General features: G+C 42.8%; 1 pseudogene; it reads left to right on the top strand.

Annotated features, from left to right (window-relative positions):
* The first annotated feature begins 11,994 nt into the window (after positions 1-11,994).
* LOC111159756 lies at positions 11,995-13,158 on the top strand (annotated as a pseudogene).
* The last annotated feature ends 3,266 nt before the right edge of the window (positions 13,159-16,424 follow it).

Raw genomic sequence — 16,424 nt, 5'->3', positions numbered from 1 at the left:
ATTTATTTATTTTTAAAGATTTTGTTTTTAAGTAATCTCCATACCCAACATGGGGCTCGAACCCACAACCCTAAGATCAGGAGTCACACACTCCACTAACTGAGCCAGCCAGGCACCCCTAAACTATTTTGAGAGAGATTTTAGGTTTGCAGCAAAATTGAGAGTAAATTTTTTAAAAACCCACTCCCCATCCAGTAGTTTTCATTAAGATTCACTGTTTGTGTTGTATATTCTGTAGGACTGCACAAATATATAATGACATGTATCCACTACTATTAGTATCATACAGGGGAGTTGAACTGCCCTAAAAATTCTCTGTGCACTGCATAGTCATCCATCCCTCCCCCAAACCCTGGCAATCACTGATCTTGTTACTCTACAGTTTGTCTTCATATATTTGGAATCATACAGTATGTAGCATTTTCAGATTGTCTTTTTTCATGCTGTCATATGCATTTAAGTTTCCTCCATGTCTTTTTGTGGCTCGGTGACTCATTTCTTTTTGGCAGAGAGTAATATTTCATGGTCTAGATGTGTTGTCAAAAACCAACCTCCATGCTTCAGAGCCAAAATAAAAGGTGAAGACAAAGTTTGGGATAAAGAGGCACAAGAGCTTTATTGCTCTGACTGGCCAGGAAGGCTGCAGCAAGCCATGGCCTTCAAAACCTGCAAGCCCACCTAGAGGCAGGAGCTGAGGCTTTTATAAGGAAATACAGGGTCTAGCTGGTTGTGACAGGAAGTGCTTACATGCTACTGGCCTCCTTCCGCTTGTCTTGAGGGTTGGCACCTGCTTCTTGAAACAAAAGGCTAAGAAGGGAGGAGGGGAGGTTTGCAGAAGGGAGGAAAAAGACTACTTTAAAATCGAGCTTTGCTGAAGCCTTAGTGCGGCCATTGTGATTTTTGTTCAACTTTAATCCATTTCAGATGTATCACACTTTATCCATTCACTTATGGAAGAACATCTTGGTTACCTCCAAGTTTTGGCAATTATGCATAAAGCTGGTATCTGTGGACAGATTTTTGTGTAGACCTAAGTCATTAAACTCCTTTGGCTAAATACCAAGGAACAAGATTACTGGACTGTAGGGTAAGAGTGTTTCGTTTTTTAAGAAACTGCCAAATTGTCTTCCAAAGGGGCTGTTCCATTTTGTATTCCCACTGGCAATGAATGAGAGTTTTTATTCTGCACATCGTCACAAGCATTTGGCGATGTTTGTGTTATGGATTTTGGCCTTCTAATAGCTGTATAGAGGTATCTCATAGTTGTTTTAAATTGTATTTCCTAATAACATATGATATGGATTTTTTTTAAAGATTTTATTTATTTATTTGATAGACAGAGAGAGATCACAAGTAGGCAGAGAGGCAGGAAGAGAGAGAGGGGGAAGCAGGCTCCCTGCTGAGCAGAGAGCCCGATTCAGGCTTGATCCCAGGACCCTGAGATCATGACCTGAGCCGAAGGCAGAGGCTTAACCCACTGAGCCACCCAGGCACCCCTGATGTTGATATTTTCATATGCTTATTTGCTTCTGTTTATCTTCTTTGGTGAAAGTTCTATTTAGATCTTTTGCCATTTATTTATTTATTTATTTATTTATTTATTTTAAAGATTTTATTTATTTGACAGACAGAGATCACAAGTAGGCAGAGAGGCGGGGAGAGAGGCAGGGAAGCAGGCTCCCTGCTGAGCAGAGAGCCTGACGGGGCTCAATCCCAGGACCCTGAGATCACGACCTGATCCGAAGGCAGAGGCTTAATCCACTGAGCCCCCCAGGTGCCCCATTTGCCCATTTTTAAACCAGGTTGTTTGTTTTCTTGTTGAATTTTAAGAGTTCTCTGTATATGTTGAGTAACAGTCCTTTATCAGATATGTCTTGTGCAAATATCTTCTCCCTTCCAGTCTGTGGCTTGTATTCTCATCCTTTTGATATTATTTTAAAAATGAAAATTTGAGGGGCACCTAGGTGGCTTAGTCTGTTAAGTGTCTGACTTCAGCTCCGGTCATCATCCCTGGGTCCTGACCAACCCCCGCATTGTGTCAGCAGGGAGTCTGCTTGCCCCTCTCCCTCACCTTCTGCCTCTTCCATGCATGCTCTCTCTCTCTCTCTCTCTCAAATAAATAAATAAATAAATAAATTTCAAGTAATGAAAACTTGGGCGCCTAGGTGTGGTTAAGCTTCTGCCTTTGGCTTAGGTCCTGGTCCCAGGGTCCTGGGATCAAGTCTTGCATCGGGTTCCCTGCTCCAAGCGGAGCCTGCTTTTCCCTCTGCCTGCTGCTCTGCCTGCTGCTCTCTCGCTCTCTCACTGTCTCTCCCTGGCTGCCCCTTCCCCCATCTCTCATGAATAAATACGTAAAATGTTTCAAAAAAATGAAAACTTGAACAGAATGTAGAACAGAGGGCAGGTTGTCTCCTCGAAAAGAGGGCAGTTTCTCAAGTCTCCTACAATAGCACCTGATCCTTTTTGACATTTATGCGTGGGGTACCTTTCTGAAATATGCAGCAGTGGATATAGCAAAGGATGTGATGTCAAAAGATGTGTTTCAATCATAACTAAGACTTTTATTAGCTGTATTAGGATTTTTTTAAATTGCAAGTGAATTAGTCCAAATTTACCAAGCCGAACAAGGAATTTATGAACTCACTGAACTTGAAAATCCAGGTTAGGGGCGCCTGGGTGGTTCAATCGTTAAGCATCTGCCTTTGGCTCAAGTTATGATTCCAGGGTCCTGGGATCAAGCTCCGCATAAGGCTCCCTGCTCTGGAAACCTGCTTCTCCCTCTCCCACTCCCCTTGCTTGTGTTCCCTCTCTCGCTGTGTCTCTATCAAATAAAGAAAGAAAGAAAATAAAATCCAGGAGTTGATCTGGCTTCAGGGATAGCTGTATTCATTTCCCCAAATGAAATCAAGAATATCTTTCTCCCTCTCTCTTTCATTCTCCACTGGACTTTCCTCCATATTGGCTTCACTCCAGCAGTTCTCTCTGGAAAACAGCTCCAGGTTTTCACAATTCTTACAGTTCTCAAGTGAAGCCAACTCACTCCTAGAATTCACTTATTTCACTCTGTTGAAAACAAAAACAAAAACACCTTGCATTACTTGGATCACAATACCTACCTGTATATCAGTCTCTGCTTCCAGAGGCTGTAGAAGATCCTGATATGCCAGTGTGGGTCACGTGTAATGGAGAGAGGAGGAGCCCCTTGGTGACAGTCCTGTTAGGAGTTCTAGAAAGGCACAGGAGTAATTCCTTAAAGGAAAATTACAGTCCTATTACCAAAAGGAGGAAGGAAATTGGCCCAACCAAAGCAACAGATATCAACTATATCAGTTATAGATTTGAATTAAGGCACTTAACCTCTCAGTGCCTCTGGTTTGTTTTTTGTTGTTGTTGTTGTTGTTTGTTTGTTTTTTATCAGGAAAAGAAGTCAGAGGGGCTTCTGGGTGGCTTAGCTGGTTAAGCCTCTGCCTTGGGCTCTGGTCATGATCCCAGGGTCCTGGGATCGAGTCCTGCACCAGGTTCCCTGCTCAGCAGGGAGGCTGCTTCTCCCTCCCCCTGCTTGTGTGAGTTCTCTTTATCTCTCTCTCTCTCAGACAAATAAATAAAATCTTAAAAAAAAAAAAAAAATTCCAGTGAATCATGGCACCTGGGTGGCTCAGTCAATTAAGCATGTCTGACTCTTGGCTTTGGCTCAGGTCATCATCTTAGGATGGTGGGATTGAGCCCCATGTCAAGACATGCCTAATACCGAGTTTGCTTGTCCCTCTCCCTCTGCCCCTCCCTACCCTTGCATGCTCTCTCTCTCAAATAAATAAATAAATAAAATCTTTTTTTTTTAAATCCAATGAATCAAGTTATTTTAAAATTATTGCCCTAGTCTTTGGCCTTCCTATAAATTTCCTATCAACATGTTTTAAATTATCTTATGAAAGTGACATCTTTAAATTTATTCACTTACCTTCATCTTTTAAGTTGTTTTTCTAAACTGCTCATTTAATATACTAGATGAAAAAGCACATTTAAAAGCATTAATTTTTATTAACAGCTGTTAAAAACAAGACAACAGTCCCCAAACAAAGGCACTGAAGCCCCAGGTCACCAAACCAGATGTAAATACATTTTTGGCTCTCCCAGAAATGGAAGTTTAAACCAGTCAATCAGAAACCACCTGGTGAGCACTAGTTAGGCCATGTGCCTGGGAGACCTCTACCATCTCCTAAAGGAAAGTAACTTTGCAATAAGCAATAAACAGTAAGCAATCTGCTTTCTCACCACTATAAATTCCCAGTTCCTGCTCCTTTCTGCCTGTGAAAGTCTTTCATTTTGTACAGCTCCTTGATGTTCCTTTCTGTCTGCTAGACTGGATGCTGCCCGATTCAAATTGATTTCTGCTCAAATAAGCTCTGAAAATATTTAATATGCCTCAGTTTAACTTTTAACACAGCTAAAGAGTCATTTTCCTTTGTAAGGTTTTGGAAAAGTCTCTGTTATGTGTTCTCATGGGGAACAATGAACTCTAATTTAATTTACATAAAGAGATAAATATAATCTGTCTGTATTTCATCATAAACTTGGCAGAACTAATTCCTTAATGTCAGTAACTACAGCAGGATTTTGCCAGTCTGGTTGCCCTCAGGCCTGTTAAGTAACAAAATTCAACCAAGTAAATTTGAAGACCTAATTGGCTTTGGTCAACAATTCATGGGTCAGACAGCACCCCATCTAGCCAGCAGAGAGGTACTCTGAAGAGGTGTCCAAAATGGAAAGATTTTTACAGACAGAGGGTGGGGACAAGAAGGTTACTAGCAAAACAAAAGGACTGTTCCAGAGGAAGCTGTTTGCTAGGGGGAAAGCCAGGGGTCTTCTCGTTTACGTTACCTCATCTTTCTTTGGGAGGATGGAGAGGACCCAGGTGACAGACTCCTTGGCACTGATGGAAAGAAACATTTCCTGACTGACTGGTGAAGGCCACGTTTGTTTAGGAGGTTGAAACTGCCATTAGATTGGGTATTAGGCTCTGGTTTGGGAACTCTGTCTAAGTGACACCATTTGGGGCCTTCGATTTTCCCTTTTTTAACAATTTTTCCTTCTCAATCACATCCCACTTTGAGATGTGATCAAACACGATGGCCTTAGCACCACTCTCAGCTATTGCTCTGCAGTTCCCAGGTTCTGTTGCCCCTTTGTGTGGTATCCATAACTCCTAACTTTTTAAAATTTAGCCTTTGTGATATAGGTCATGGTTTCTGGTTCACAGTCTTTAAGTTGGGTATTTTCCTCATGCCTTACATGTTCCACCCTTAGGGAGAGCATTTGCTTGGTGGTTAGCAACTATAAACTATTTAAGGCTTTTGAGAGAATACAATGCCCCAGATTATTAGGATTACTATAAGCAGGGGAATTCCCAATACTTGGAATGTGCTTTAGAGCCACAGTCCCAAGGACCTATGCAATCAAAATCAGATAAGCCAGAGAAAGACCCCTTGGGAAGAGTTCCCTTTTTTAAGCCAAACAGTTTTAACTTCCCCAGGAGGGTAAATCCAGGCCTAGCACGTGGTGTTGGACCCTGCACAGAGACCTCCTTGATGAGCTAAATGATAAGGGCTCTTCTGTTATTTTTTTTTTAAGGGCTCTTCTATTATTCAGGACAATTTAACCAGAGAGTCTAAAGATTTGTGTGGGGCAGCTATTGCTTTAGCAGCAGACTTTGTAATGATTTTAAGGATTAAGGAGAAGTTTTTGTGTGTGTGGTTTTTTTTGGGGGGGGGTTTTGTTTTTATTTAAGGATTTTATTTATTTATTTGACAGAGAGACACACAGTGAGAGAGGGAACACACCAGAGGGAGTGGGAGAGGGAGAAGTAGGCTTCCCGCAGAGCAGGGAGCCCAATGCAGGGCTCAATCCCAGGACCCTGGGATCATGACCTGAGCCCAAGGCAGATGCTTAATGACTGAGCCATCCAGGCACCTTAAGGAGAAGTTTTTGATCAATGCTTCAATTTGCGTTTATGCCTAACCAGGGAAATAGGGACCTATCAAAAGAAGTGTCCTTTTTAACTTAACAACATCAGTTTAGAAGAGCAACCAACGAGACTGTCACCAGCTAGACCCCAAAACCTGACTTATACTTCCCACCTGCTTATAGACACCAACTTTTGTCCCACATTTTTCCTTACGTTCTTCTTCTTTTTTTTTTTTTTTAAGATTTTATTTATTTATTTGACAGACAGAGATCACAAGTAGGCAGAGAGGCAGGCAGAGAGAGAGGAGGAAGCAGGCTCCCCGCCAAGCAGAGAGCCCGACGCGAGGCTCGATCCCAGGACCCTGGGATCATGACCCGAGCTGAAGGCAGAGGCTTTAACCCACTGAGCCTCCCAGGCGCCCCTCCTTACGTTCTTCTTTCCAGCTTTTCTCTTAACTTGGGCAAGAGACCTTAGGAGGCATGGCATCCCATGCTGGAAACTGAAACTGACCTTTAAGCAATAATGGCTGCCTTGACAAGACCTCCAGCTGGCCCAGACCACCCAGAACAGTTCAAGCTCAACCCTCAACTCACACCTGTGCAAATGGACCATGGAGTGACACACAGAGCAATGACGCTTACCTTTACCTCATTATAATGCCAAAATCTCTGCACAAGGAGCGCATAAGCCTCATTGACCTAACATACAATGTACGGATAGGTGTGTTTCCTTCAGACACACACACATAATTTTATGTCCACCTCTATGTACAAGGATCCCCATGATCTCTGTATTTACTGCAAATAAAGTTTATTTTATGTGACATCTCCATCTGGTATAGTTTCTCTCTGTGACTCACCAAAGGAGCAAACTAATGTTTGTTCAGTTACAAGAGGTCTTATTTTGCTTCTGAAAATTAGAGGCACAGGTAGATTCTTTTCCTAGCCTGAAATAAAAGAGGTTACCATCCCTCCTTAGCAATGACCTGGGAGATACAGCTGAGGATGCCATCCTTTTGGGCCAGTACCAGAAAAGGACGGGAGAAGAAAGAGAAAGGGTTTTATGCTTAAAGTGTGATGTCTCGATCTGACGTCTTGGGAAGTAGTCTACACATGGATGTCAGCTACTCTTCTTCCGGGTCAATTTGATTTAGAGATCTCCCACATCTTTTCATTTTGGAGCAGTGTCGGTGGTCAGGAGCACTTGGGAGGATCCCTTTAATGGCCTGAGGGCTGTTTACCTCTGATGATGTTTTACAATACCAAATTAATAGGCTCTAGACTATAACTGGCAGGTTTCCTTTCATTAGGATCCAAGAAGGCTTCTTAACCTGTTGATGACAGGCTTGAGCATAAAACATTAGAGATTTATAGCAACCGCTCATATTGGCATAAAACAGCAGGGATCCAAAGAAGGTTGTATACTGATAGAATTTCTAGAGTTTTGTAAGGTTTTGTTAAGGCTCCTATGATTTGTCCAGTGAATGGGTGCCTTGATCCCTAGAGATGATGGAAAGTATAACCCAAATAGGAAACACTGCTTTTAACAGTTGTTTTGTTTTGTTTTACTGTGAGGGCGTCAGCCTTGTAGCAAGGAAACGTTTTAGCCCATCCAGAAAAAACACAAATACAGTAACAAGTACACACTGATAACTCCTACTAAGTGGCAGCTTAATAAAGTCCAATTGCAGATGTTAAAATTCTACAGAAGTCTCCACACTTTTGTCTATTCATAATCTGAGTCATCTTAAATATACTATGGATGGGGAAGGAATGCAAAAACCGAAGAATGGGGTTTGTCAAGGAGCCAGAAAGAAGCAAGCAGCTGTCTTGGGCTTCTCATAGCCCTGACTGTTTATTGAATTTATAACCACTCTGTGTCTATTTTAATACTAATTTTTTTCAGTTGCAGACTGCTGCCATAACACAAGGACATTACGATGGCAAAAGTGTGGCAATAAGGGGCCGTGTGTACAGCAGAATGGACTTTGTGTACATGTGCCATAATCTTACAAATATAAAGAAGGCATAGTACTCTTTATTTGACAATACTTTCTATGCAAATTTACATAGTAAATAAGCCTAATTGGTTTTAAAACTCTTTTGGAATATTTCAGGTCAAAAAGACTTTTTTTTAAAAGAATGTGATTGGAGGGGTGGCCTGGGTGGCTCAGTTGGTTAAGGGTCTGCCTTTAGCTCAGGTCACGATCTCAGCGTCTCTGGATCAAGTCCCCTATCGCATAGTGCTTCTCCCTCTGACCTTCCCCCCCTCTTGTGCACTCTCTCCCTCTTTCAAATAAATAAATAAAATCATTTGAAAAAAAAAAGAATTTGATTTGGGGAAGTTTGTTAAAAATGTCAAAAAAAGGGACGCCTGGGTGGCTCAGTTGGTTAAGCAGCTGCCTTCGGCTCAGGTCATGATCCCAGTGTCCTGGGATCGAGTCCCACATTGGGCTCCTTGCTTGGCGGGGAGCCTGCTTCTCCCTTCTGCCTCTGCCTGCCTGCCTGTGCTCGCTTTCTCTCCCTCTCTCAGACAAATAAATAAAATCTTTAAAAAAAAAAAAAGGTTTGCAAGCACTTATCTAAATAGGATCATGGATCATTATGAAATGATACTTATAGGGTAAAGAAACTTACAAAATCTCATCAAAAGCAGACTAGGGGCGCCTGGGTGGCTCAGTGGGTTAAACCTCTGCCTTTGGCTCAGGTCATGATCTCAGGGTCTTGGGATCGAGCCCTGTATCGGGCTCTCTGCTCGGCAGGGAGCCTGCTTCCTCCTCTCTCTCTGCCTGCCTCTTTGCCTACTTGTGATCTCTCTCTCTCTGTCAAATAAATAAATAAAATCTTAAAAAAAAAAAAAAAAAAGGCAGACTAAAAGTCCAAGAAAACTTCGTTCTTTTAACAGAGATAAAACCAAATTTTAACTTTGTACTGGTTTAATTCTGAAAGAAAAACATTATTTTTATTAAATTTATTTTAATCTTAGCCAGCTTGACCACACATTAAAATTTTTTTAGGATTTCTTTTTTTTTTTAATAAGCCACTGATTTTTGTTTTCTATATTCTGATCCTATAACAATCCTGTCCCATTGTTACTAAAACCCAAGTTCAGCTGCTCAACCTCGAAAGCCAGTAATTGAGAGACAAGTGTTGGTCAGAAAGGAGAGGTTGCTAGGGGCACCTGGGAGGCTCAGTCAGTTAAGCAACTGACTCAGTTTTGGCTCAGGTCATGATCTCAGGGCCCTAAAATGGAGCCCTTTGAGGGGCTCCACATTGCGTGCAGAGTCTGCCTGGGATTCTCTCTCCTTCTGCCCCTCCCACTGCTTGTGTGGTCACTTGCTCTCTAAAAAAATAAATAGGGGGTGCCTGGGTGGCTCAGTGGGTTGAAGCCTCTGCCTTTGGCTCTGGTGGTGGTCCCGGGGTTCTGGGATGGGGCCCCACGTCAGGCTCTCTGCTCAGCAGGGAGCCTGCTTCCTCCTCTCTCTCTCTGCCTGCCTCTCTGCCTCCTTGTGATGTCTGTCTGTCAAACAAATAAATAAATTCTTTAAAAGAAAAAAAATAATAAATAGATAAATCTTAGAAGAAAAAAAAAAAAAAGAAGGAAAGGTTGTTTTACTCATGAGGCCAAGCAGCCTGGGAAGATGGTGGACTAATGTCCAAAGACGGTCTCCAAGTCTCCAGCCAAGCACGGAGTTTTTAAGGGGAAGGCACTGAGAAGTGGTAGGATTGATGTGCTGGGGAAGCATTCTTAGCGTGAGCCCAAGTGGACTTGCCAGCATTAGGAAAGGCTGTTTACTAATGTGGCCCACCTTGATCTTCTAGGAATGCCTTGTTCCTTGTTTCCCCAGGGTCAGTGTTGTGTTGCAATCTCAAAGAAGCTATGATTGATTAGTCAGGCTATACGCTAGAGGACCCAGGTCAGTGGATTAGAAGTATGTGGCCTTTTTAAAGGGCTGGGAGCACAGTTACACTGTGTTTTCATTTCAAAACAACTTCATTTTAGGACAAAATTATTGCTGTTGTTGTTGTTATGACTACTATTACCATTATTTGTGGGACATCCCAGTTAGGTCGGGGCTGGTGGTGCATGGGGTGAAAGGATTCACCCAAGGCAGAACAAAAGAGACGGAAGTTTATTGAATACACGGCCTCAAGGCAGTGGCCGGCAGGACAGCAAAGGAGACACTGTGACAGGGCAGTGATGAAGGACCACAGTTATAGGGTAGAGTGAGTAGGTATGAGAACATACGGAATTTTCCCTTTTTTGGTAATCTTAAGAACTATGTCTGGTCACTGAACAGTTAGGGCCTGTGACAACTTCGAGGAGGGTCATGTTATGAACCTGTTTGCCTTGTTCCAGCTTGTTGCCTAAAAGGGGCCTCTAAATTATTATCATTGTTGTTATGACTGAAAATATCTCTCATTTTCCTGGCATAGGGAGATGTTTCTCTTACTATTTTTAGTAGTTTTAATTACATATTAATTAGAATTTTTAACCCTTTGAAACCTTGGTTTCTAATTGTGGGGGCCAAGGGCAGGTCCCCCTAAGACAGGACACTTTGGCATGAACATTATTTTGAGTTAAAAGCGATTAAAACCCAGAAGACTCGGGAAAAACTCTTTAGGTCTCCCTTGACCGCCTGCTTGTACTAGGAAGAGAGCTTTTAACAGAGTCTCTTTACCTAAATAAGCTAGCTCCATCACAGGGGAGCTTTTGTTTTCCAGCATCTCCTCTCACCTTCCTGCTAATGGTCTTTCTCCCTTTTGTATCCTAGACTCTACCCTTCTCCTTAGCTTATACAAACATCATGCTGCCTCACTGTCTTTGGAATTTCCATGTCTGTGTGGAAATGCCTGTACATATAGCATTAAACTAGATTTTCTCCTGTTTATGTGTCACATGTCAGTTTGGTTCTTAGTCCAGCTAAAAGGACCTCAGGGGGTAAAGAAAATTCTTCCTCCTTGACACACTGAAAACTAAGAGATTGCACTCAGTCTGTCATATAATTTTTTACATTTGCAAATTAATGAATATTTAAAATTTTTAGAAGCATATGTCTTCAATTTATCTAAAAGTAACATATTCAAATAATTTTAATTTCTCTTTAATAGAAAGCCTAAAGTAGATAAACCTATGTTTAGTAATTAGTATTCTAGTATTTGTCTTATTTGGACATAATCTAGGTGTTTAATGAATTTAGTTTAACTCTTAGCAAAACTTTTAAGAATTTTTTTTTTAAAGATTTTATTTATTTATTTGACAGACAGAGATCAGAAGTAAGCAGAGAGGCAGGCAGAGAGAGAGGGAGGAAGCAGGCTCCCTGCGGAGCAGAGAGCCCAATGCAGGGCCCTATCCCAGGACTCTGAGACAATGTCCCGAGCCGAAGGCAGAGGCTCCAACCCACTGAGCCATCCAGGCACCCCAAAACTTTTAAGATTTTAAGTTGCCAAAAAAATTGGGGGAAACTATTGTTGGAGAGAGACCTGACCTCTTACCTGAATCTTTTTATTTAATCCACTTGTTTTTAACAATTATAGTTAGATTGCTTACAAAAACCTCATGAAACATTAAAGTCAGTCATTATTTTAAGCCATTTTTTTGTTGATAGATCTTAGAAGAGATAACAAAATTATTTGGCAGTAAACCCATATAGATAAAAGTTTTATATTTGGAGCATCTGGGTGGCTCAGTCATTGGGCATCTGCCTTCAGCTCAAGTCATGATCCCAGGGTCCTGGATTTGAGCCCTGCGTTGGGCTCCCTGCTCAGCAGGAAGCCTGCTTCTCCCTCTCCCACTCCCCCTGCTTGTGTTTCCTCTCTGAGTATCTCTCTCTATCAAATAAAATCTTTTTTAAAAAAAAGTTTTACATTTAATGTTCATATAAGGACCCTGAGATCATAACCCCAGTGGAAGATAGACACTTAACCTGAAGACAGACTCTTAACCAACTGAGCCACACAGGTGCCCTGGCTAAAGCTTTTTAAAAATATACTATGGCCTTTCGTGAGTGGGGCAAGAGCAGAGAGTGCACCATGAAGGCCTCAGGTATCATTTCAAGAGTACAAGGTGAGGGGCACTGCCTCCCCACCCCCAAATGCAGCCCTCTCCCCCCCCCCCCCCATTGCATACATATCTTTGTACCTCATCATATTGTTGCCCAGGCCACTTCTGGTACTTTCGTTGTGGGATTGTTGAGCGTGATGGTCAAGAAAGAATTCTTGAGATGTTTGATGTTGTTTAACAACTTAGTAAGTTTATTTAAGTGGTGTGGGATCAGGACCCGTAGGCAGAAAGAGCTGCCTTTTTCCCGTATGAAGCTGGTGACAAAATGCTTAGTGCTCCGTGGGGGAGGGGACATGCAGGAAGTGTTAAGAGTGTAAATGTCTTCTTCAGATTTCTACCTCTACTTTTGCAAGATTTCTTTGGCACTTATCATTCAGCTCAATATTCCCCATTGATGAGATGTACAGGCAGTCCTGAGACCTTTTAAGAATGTAGCAGCCAGGGGCGCCTGGGTGGCTCAGTGGGTTAAAGCCTCTGCCTTCGGCTCAGGTCATGATCTCAGGGTCCTGGGATCGAGCCCCACATCGGGCTCTCTGCTCAGTGGAGAGCCTGCTTCCCCCTCTCTCTCTGCCTGCCTCTCTGCCTACTTGTGATCTCTGTCTGTTAAATAAATAAACTCTAAAAAAAAAAAAAAAAAAGAATGTAGCGGCCAGCCCCTATCTGATCCTTGTCCAAACTATGCAGTCTTTAGGTCAGCCTTTGGGGCTCAAAGTGAACATTTTTCTTCTTCTATTGTTCATCACTTTGTGTCTCAGAAGGAGAAGAAGAAGTCTTCAAGGGAAATTGCCCACTGTGGACGGGTGTTCAAGAAATCCCCCTTATGGGTGAAGAACTGTGGCCTCTGGCTGTAGTATGATTCCCACAGCGACCCTCACAACACCCACCAGCAGTACCGGGACCTGAACACTGTGGGTGCTGTCACCCAGTCCTACCAAGACATGGGTGTCTGGCACTGTGCCCAGGTCCACTTGATACAGATCACTAAGGCAGAAGAGACTGGAGCCAGCAAGCACCGCCTAACGGCAGTCAAGCACTTCCAAGACTTCAAGATCAAATTCCTGCTACGCCACGAGGTCCTACCTTGCCAGCACAAGCCATGCTTCACCACCAAGAGACCTAAAACCTTCATTTAGAGGCAGAACTCCCTGTCCCCAGGTCTGCCCAAATCAACTCCTTGAAAAACAAAAAAATAATAATGGATAAACAGATAGATAGATCGATAGACAGACCAATAGCTAGCTAGATTTGTGAAGAAGACCCTTAAGATTTGTATCTGTCCTTGGCAAGTCAAGTTTTAAGTAGACTTTCCCTCTTGTTTTTACTTGGTAAGTATTACTTCCCTGGAATTTGCATTTTAAGGAGATGGACTAGATTAAGAATTACTAGAAAAGACGAGGCAGGACACTGTATTTAGTATGAAGGTATGGGGTGGTGGGGGGAATGCAAACGCTTTCTAGAAGGACTTTCCTTCTCTTCAGGCCAGAATTTTTCAATACTTACAAAGCCTTTTGAGATGAATAAGGGAGGTTTTGGGATTGGTAAAAGGATTGGTCTTCAAATTGTTTTCGGAACCACACTTCTGGTCCTGTACCAACTAGATTTGTAAAACACAGAGAGTCATTTTTCGTTTCTCAATGAAACGAACATTTTTCGTTTTTCTTCTTTTCCTCTGGGTACATTTAGCTTAGGGGAGAAGGTCTTAAAATTTTTTTCTTTTTAATCAGTGGGCATCCAGGTGGCTCAGTCCACTAAGTGTGTGTCTTTGGCCCAAGTCATGAATGCAGGGGTCTTAGGATCGAGCCCCAGTTTGGGCTACCTGCTCAGCAGGGAGCCTGCTTCTCCCTCTCTTTCTAGCTTCTCCCTCCCTGGCTCATGCTCTTTTTCTCAAATGAATAAATAAAATCTTAAAAAAAAAAAATAGGCACACTTCGTGGCTCAGTCAGTTAAGTGTCTACTTTTGGCTCAGGTCATGGTCTCAGGATCCGGGGATCAAGCCCTGCTCCTTGCACGATGGGGAGCCTGCTTCTCCCTCTCTTTATGACCCTCCTCCTCCCTTGTGCTTTCTATCTCTCTGTCTCAAGTAAAACAAAAATTTTTTAAATAAAAATAAAATAGGCATCCCATTCTGTTTAATTTGGGAAACTTTGCTTTCAAGCGTACTTCTTAAATGAACAAGTTTGTCTAATTGAACATTTCCCATAGTGACCTCTGTAATTCTAGTTTTGGGTTTTTTTTTGTGTGTTTTTTTTTTTAAGATTTTACTTATTTATTTGACAAAGAGAGACACACAGAGAGAGGGAACACAAGCAGGGGGAGTGGGAGAAGGAGAAGCAGGTTTTCTGCTGAGCAGGGAGCCTGATGAGGGGCTCAATCCCAGGACCCTGGGATCATGACCCGAGTCGAAGGGAGACACTTAACTGACTGAGCCACCCAGGTGCCCCTATTCTAGGTTATTTTTAATAAAACTGTTTTATCTTGCTAGATATCTACAACTTCCAGGACTGTGGTTCTTAGACACAAAACAAGCAGGCGCACCAGAAGGTAGCATGCTTGACTCTTCAGAATTTAAGGACTTCATTAGCTAACCCTTTGGGTTTCTTGGAGCCAAACTAGTACCTAAAAGGGGTATGCGGAAAGGTTGTGGATTGTGTGTGTTTTACAGTATACCTCGTGGCACTGAAGTTTTCTTGAGGTTGGCAGGTGACCTAGTGTCAATCTAACCTATTCCATGACCAACTTATCCTATCACAGGAATCTTTTTCAGGTGGCTGCAGCCAGGGTTTAACAGCCTTTAGATATGCAACATGAGCCCACCAATTTTTGCAGCTTTAAAACCTCTAAGATTCTGCTAGCAATAGCCTTTGTTTACACAGAATAAGACAGACACACCTCCTCCTTAATAGTAGTACTGTGTCCTGGCCAAAAGAAGGGCCTGTGCACACCACCACCAATTTCCTTGGAATCTTGCTGGGTTTTCCACCTGGGAAATTGTGGTCTAAAGGTCTAGAGGCTTGGCTCTGCCAGCTCAGTAGGGCTCTAGCAAACAAGTCAGCTCAGCTGGCTCTGGGCATAATGGTCTGTCAGCTCAAGCCCACCCACCCTGGAAAGAAGAGCCAATTAGACGAAGAGCTCAAACACAAAACAGAGCAGACCTGAGACCCAAGAGGAGCTTACCCTTGGAAGCCCCAAGAAAGGCAGTGGCCTCAAAGGGATTTGCAGATACCACACCTGTGATTCTCACTGACTCCAAATGCTGCTAGAAAGTGTGCTGTGGATCCCTCCACTGCCACCGAATCTTGTCAAATAACAAAATTCAACCAAGTGAATTTGAAGACCTAATTGGTTTTGGTCAACAATTCATGGGTCAGACAGCACCCCATCTAGCCAGCAGAGAGGTGTTCTGAGGAGGTGTCCAAAATGGAAGGTTTTTTACAGACAGAGGGTGGGGACAAGAAGGTTACTAGCAAAACAAAGGATTGTTCCAGAGGAAGCTATTTGCTAGGGGAAAAGCCAGGGGTCTTCTCATGCACATTCCCTCATCCTGGACAGGACCCAGGTGACAGACTCCTTGGCACTGATGGAAAGAAACATTTCCTGACTGACCAGTGAAGGCCACATTTCTTTAGGATGTTGAAACTACCATTAGATTGGGTATTAAGCTTTGGCTTGGGAAATCTAAGTAACACCATTTGGGGTCTGCAATTTTCTTTTCTTCTTCTTCTTCTTCTTTTTTTTTTTTTTTTTTTAGAAGACCCATTTCTTACCTTTCCCTTCTCTGCTCTGTGTCACAGTAATCTATGTTCCCTAGTCCCTGTGTCATGTGGCTTCCAGCTTGGTTTGGCTAGTGGGGGCCACTGGGAGGGACTGGAGGCTGGGAGATTGGAAGGGGAGAGTAAAAGAGAAATCAGGGTCTTTGCCCCTTTTTCCTCCCTGCCTCAGGAAGCAGCTCAGCTGGTGCAGTGATCAGTCCCCTTGGCGGGCCATGGCTTCCAACCGGAGAATTCTACCATGGATTCCTACTTTGTCAGGTATGTCAGTCAGAGTCCAATCACAGGAGAGAGAACCCACCCAGTAGTGTGAATAGGGAAAGTTCAGTATGAAGAAGTATTCACTCTAGCAGACACTGGAGTACTGCAGGAGTGGCCAGTAAGAAATAAAGAGAACTCTAAACAATTTTAAAACAGCAAATACAAAGAACACTTACAACCTGGCACAAAGAGAATGAATCCAAGTACATCCTTCCCAACCTCACCAAACTGAGATTTAGATCTTACTGGAGACAGAATTGCCATGGCTCACTGGATGGTGGTGAAGATTGCTAAGGGGCCGCGCCAGCAGAACTCACTGAAATACTGAGGACACCCAGCCCCAGGCTGGTGCTTTCCCTTGCTACTCACTT

This window comes from Enhydra lutris, unplaced genomic scaffold (assembly GCF_002288905.1).
Source record: "Enhydra lutris kenyoni isolate GAN:26980312 unplaced genomic scaffold, ASM228890v2 scaffoldscaffold4, whole genome shotgun sequence".
NCBI lineage: Eukaryota > Metazoa > Chordata > Mammalia > Carnivora > Mustelidae > Enhydra > Enhydra lutris.
The sequence above is the reverse complement of the archived record's forward strand: the minus strand, read 5'-3'. Positions and strand labels throughout refer to the sequence as shown.